The sequence below is a fragment of the Vipera ursinii genome, assembly GCF_947247035.1.
Source record: "Vipera ursinii genome assembly, chromosome: 1".
In the NCBI taxonomy this organism is placed as follows: domain Eukaryota; kingdom Metazoa; phylum Chordata; class Lepidosauria; order Squamata; family Viperidae; genus Vipera; species Vipera ursinii.
Genome location: NC_139512.1, coordinates 114,888,802 through 114,894,828, shown reverse-complemented (window position 1 = coordinate 114,894,828; position 6,027 = coordinate 114,888,802).

Genomic DNA, 6,027 nt, shown 5'->3' with positions numbered 1-6,027 from the left:
ACGGATGGGATTCCGTCGAAACGTTGCTCCTATATATTAAAAATTCAAATCAAATAACACTCATGTCTTTGGGACTTATTCAAGGAAAGATTTAAAACAAACTGAAAGAATCTGGGATATCCTGGCTGTATACAAAATCTCCTTCGGGATTCTGCACACGAAGCCAAAATTTAAGACCAGACTGGTTTACTTATGATTATACCATACTTGCAGTGTCATACTAAGGAATAGTGCTGTCGATCATCTGGTATATGCACAGCATGATACCAGTTAATGCCACTGCAGCACTTGCAATGTTCATTCCTACCCTGGATTGCACCTGAAACAGAAATTCACCAGAGAGAGAGAAATTACAATTGCAGTGTCAGCAAAGATGGAAAAGAAAAATAACTAAAACACATCAAGGAAGCCCTCATAACTTGTGGCTATCCCAAGTGGGCCTTCATCAAATCTCACAAAAGACCCAGCAGGAGCAACTCCAAAACTGATGAAGGAAACAATAAATGAAGCAACGTTGTAATTCCATACGTTGCAGGAATATCGGAAAAGCTCAGGAGGATCTTCAGCCAACACAACGTATGTGCACACTTCGAACCCAAGAATACACTAAGGCAGAAACTTGCCCACCAAAAGATAAAACACCCAGACACAAACTGAGCAACATGATACCTGCAGTAAAATGCAGTGAGCCATGTGCAGATGTGTACATTGGGGAAAAACAACCACTTCACAAACACGTGGCACAACACAGGAGAACAAGCCCATCAGGAGAAGAGTCAGCAGTCCATCTGCATTTAAAAGACAAAGGCCAGGCTTTTGAAGGCAGTAAAGTCCACATTTTGGACAGAGAAGGCCACTGGTTTGAAAGAGGGATCAAAGAGGCCATCTGTATGTCAAAACTGAACAGACCTCTCTCAACAGAGGGGGAGGGATACGACATCATCTCTCTCCAGTCTACAACACAGTCCTTTCAACAGTTCCAAGAAGGCTCCACACTCATTTGCATCACTCAGGTGACCCTGAAGACACAGATAAGCCTCCAGGTGCCATCAACTACTCACTAAAAGAATGCAAATGAACAGCTGCCTGCAGGAGTATAAATCTTTCCATTTCCCACCATCCTATCAGAGCTGAAGAAGCTTCTTGAACGACATCTTCGAAGAAAAACCAGAAACTCCAGTTATGTATCCAGGTACAGCCTCTGCATAGCAGCAGCCACCAGGGGGCGTTTGGCCTGGACGGTTTTGGCGGAGGAAAGGAAAAAAGTGATGAAGTACAGGTAGTCCTTGACTTACAACAGTTGGCTTAGTGACTGTTCGAAGTTACAATGGCACTGAAAAAAGTGCCCCCCAAGCCATAGCTGAGCAAGACACCTACCTGCCCGCCTGGTGGTGCTCTTCCTCCTGTGTGAGGTTTTCATTGTTGTGAACATTTCTGTTGAGGATTGGCAGCGGGGTGGGGTGGGGTGGGGGTGTTTGGTTTTTATTTTCCCCATCTGCTGGGTGGTTGCAGCAGGTTTTGGTCACTTCACATGACCCTGGGACACTGTGAATATGAATCAGTTGCCAAGCATCTGAATGTAAATCACAAGACCCTGGGGATGCTGCAACTTTCCAGCTGATTGGTGCTTCTTCTGGGCTCAGAAGCACCAGGATCAGCACTGAGCTCCAGCTGGAGCCTGGTGCTGATCCTGGCGCTTCCTCTGAGCCCTGACACCCTGCAGCTCCAGCCATCTCTCACTCAGGCTTGTGTGGTGCTGCCACTGGTTCAGCTCATTCCCCTCCCCCGCTATCACTTTTCTAGGATGGTCACGTATCACCTGCCAGGTGCCAATGTACCACAGGTGTTACCCGTACCACTGGTTGAAAAGCCCTGTTCTAGGATACAATGCACTCCAAGTACTAAATGTTTATGTTAAATTGTCTTCTAGCTATACAACAACACAGACAGGCAACTAGTATTTTTCCTATCAAGATGGTCATTTTTCTTCTCTTGAATCCTCACTATGTTCCTTTACAAAACAAAAACATTTCTATGGTGCCATGAACACTTTAAACCAAGGAGAAACACGAGAGAAGAAAGCAAGCAAAGGCAGGAGGGCTACCATCAGTTCTCCCCTATCTTTGATTTCCAGGATGAATCGTGCACTTATTCCATACTTTTACTCTTAATACACTGAGCTTCTTTCTAATGTTGCTTCTTTGTAGGAATACTGCTGAAACAGAACTTCTGTCAACATGGAGGAGAAGAAGGAGAAGGAGGCATGTTGGAGGTCTGGTTCAAGACTTGAGTATGCAAGAACTTTGTCTTTGTTCAGGACTAGCACTATTACTAGTAGCAACTAAGGAAGCTCTGGTAGAACAAGCACCCACGTCATGGTCATTGACTCTCTCGGGCTTCTCTCATTTTCATCGTGGTACTGATGGGATCTGCCACGTTGCAGGTTGCAGATCAGGAAGGGAACTTGGGAAGAAGCTCATCGCAAAATGGGAATTATGGGAGACTCCAATTCTGGATGGTTGAACAGTGTCTACTGTTGACACAGAGCTTTCAGTGCAATCAAAACCTGGAAGTAAAAGTTGGTCAAAAAAGGAAGTGGGTGGGGATTTTGAGTTTGTTTTTTTCTCTCCAATGTTGATTTAAGACTGAGCAGTATTTGAAGACAATAGGCAATATAGAAGGACCTGAGCGCTTATAAACAAACAGCATAAAATAAATTCTAACGCCATATATCTTTCTCAGCAAATAATGATTTGGACGGTTTGTAGCTGCTACACATAGTGACCCAGTAGAAATGAACTATGGAAGAAGAAACAGAAAAACATTGACTTTAGTTCATTGGAAATATCAATGGAAAGAAGGCTTGGAAAGAAATGTCTGGTGTTTGAAGCCGTACAATTTCTTGCGAGATGAGAAGATCGTTCAAACTTGGTTTCAATATACTCAGTTACGGGCCAGGTGGAAAGAAGATCAGAAAATTGGTTTTGCAATGACCGATGAAAATCTGATAAAGCAAATTAGAAACCAGGGTCCAGCTCATATCAAACGGATATATCTTGCATTGATAGAAATTGACTCAGAAACAGAACTTGTTAAAGATTGTATGATAAAATGGGCTCAGAATATTCAAGAAGTTATTACAATGGACACGTGGGAAAAGATCTGGGTGAGGAACGTAAAATTCACGCAAGCCCAAAACCTAAGAGAGAACTTTTATAAAATGTTTTATAGATGGCATCTAGACCTTAAAAAGCTTGCAAGTATGTATCCGAATTATCAACCTAAATGTTGGAGGTGTGGAGGTGAAGATGCAACGTATTTTCATATATGGTGGACCTGTAAAAAGGTTAAGGCTTTTTGGATAAAAATTTGGTGGAATATGCAGAAGATCTTTAAGCAAAGGATAAAGTTTTGTCCGCAACTGTTTTTGTTGGGCATAATTACAGAAGCTACTGTGCTGGACGTTAAGTTGATGCTGAACTTAATCACAGCAGCAAGACTTTTAGTAGGTCAATATTGGAAGAAGGAGGAACTGCCGACTATAGAAGAATGGACTCTAAAGGTTTCTGACCTGGCGGAAATGGCAAAGATTTCGGCTTACCTGAAAGATCATTCGCAAGAACGTTACATTATGGAGTGGAAAAAGTGGATTGATTATATTCAGAACAAATATGGGACTAAGAAATTTCATTTAGCATTTGAGTAAGTTTTCTTTTTTGTTTTCTTTTCTTTTTATATGTAATATTAATATTGTTTGTAATCATTTTATATGAGCTAGAGGGTGATAGAATTGATAGTTTATTGTTGTTAGCATATGGATGCTTATGTTTGTTCTTTGTTTTTATACCCTGTATTTAGCTCTGGGAAGTCGGGGGGGGGAGGGGGGAATGGGTGGGAGGGATAGGGAGGGTTAGGTAGGGGTGGGGGGAGGGGGATTGTTAAAGTTAAAATGTACTGTAAAACTTTTCAATTAAAAAAAAGAAAAAATATCAGAAAAATCTGGCACCCATGAGGCTCCAACAGGACTTTTATAGGCATGTCAAACTCGTGACATCGCGCGACATATCACGCCTTTTTCCCCATTGCTGGCAATGGGCTGGGTGCGGTTTCGGCGTGAAGCATCTGGTCCGCGGCCAGCAGTTTGACATGCCTGAACTATGGAAAAAGAAACAGAAAAAAAGTCTGCTGGAAAAATCTGGCACCCATGAGAAGCCAGGGAGGCTTCAATTCAAACAAAACTTTTATAGGTATCTGTTAGCCATTAATACCATATTGCACGACTGAATAGAAATTTGCACATACTTACAAATATCCCTCCCCAAAAGGGGTAACCTCCAGTTCCAGACACAGTAAGATCATAAGGACAGAGACACATCGAGACAGCTGCAATGCTAATGTTGATCAATCCAATCATGATCTGGATGGCCTAGGGAAGGAAAACACACAAAATAACAAAAATTAGTTCTCTGAATCTGAGAAAGAGAACATTCTAATTTGTTAGCACTCCAGGAAAGACATCACTTTTACTCCTGTGTCTGGAACTTGAGTTTGTGAAACTAACAAATGAGTTGAAAGGCCAGTTTGATTGGAAACAAAATTTTGAATGTATATATATTTGGCAAAAATGTACTCTGAAATCCATACTGTGTTCCTTTACAAGGCAAAAATATTTCTATGCTGCTAAGAGCACACTTTAAATAAAGAAAGATGGGGAGAAAAAAGCAAGCTCTTTGTGGGCAGGCTTGATTCCCAGGATGATTCCCACACTCATTCCATACCTTTACTCCTAATATGCTGGGCTCCTTCCTAATGTTACTTTAAGGTAGGACCACTTCTGAAACATGACCCCCTGTCAAGACAATGGAGGAGGAGGAGGTCTGGTTTAAGATTAGAAAATGAGAAGATATCTCTCTGCTCATCACTAGTACCATTTCTGGTAGTAATTAAGGAAACCTTGGTAGAAGAAACAGCCGCATCATGGTCATTGACCCTTTCAGGCTTCTCCTATTTCTGTCAGGGACCTGAAAAGTTACAGATCAGGAAGGGAACTTAGGGAAAAGCCTATTGTAAATAGAGCGACCAAGGCAAGTTCTAAGTCTAACAGAGAATATGAAGGGGTTTGAGTGCTTAGGAAGAAACAATAAAAGAAATTGAGATGTCATATACTTTCTCACCAAACTACGTTTTTGATTATTCGCAGCTGCTACACATAGAAAAAAATGAACTATGGAAAAAGAAAAAGAAAAAAAAAGATTGTAGTCTACTGGAAAGGTGTTGTTGTTTTTTTTTGCATCCACAGAGAGAAATACCTGCCATACCTAGGATCGAACTCAAAATCTCCTGTGTGAGGAGTTTCACCTCTAGGTCACCATACTGCTCAGTCTACTGGGAGGGTGGGGGGAAATCAGAAAAATCTGGGACCCATGGAATAGTCTTCTATACCAATGTATTATTTTATGTATGATTGTTTTAATTTTATGAAGCCAGCCTTGTTTTGGTTTGGATCCTAGAATATCAATACACATCCTCCCAACCCCTGCAAAAGCCGAACCCTGCATCATCCTTAAAAGAGTCTAAGACTTGTAGCAGACCTATAGCAGAAAGCCTGTCTTTTGTCTCTAAATCAAGGCTCTTCAAACTTGGCCCTTTTATGACTTGTGAACTTCAACTCCCAGAATTCCTCAGCCATGCACGCTGGCTGAGGAATTCTGGGAGTTGAAGTCCACAAGTCATAAAAGGGCCAAGTTTGAAGAGCCCTGGTCTAAATGCACCTGTCACACTCAACAGGTTGAGCAAATGTTCAATTTGAATAAATGTAAAAGGAAACATAATGGATTAAGCCGTGCTAATTTTAGCAATGCAGTGAGTAGGCTTGCCTTTAGCATTTGTTTGGTAGCATATGCAACTCTACTAATTATTAGCCCGGGTGGATATGAATTCTGTTAGAATTACTGTATGTGGCAGATAATCCTTACCTCCCCTTAGAAAATTTTCCTTAGTTGCACTTACAGCTAAGCCCAAAGAAGT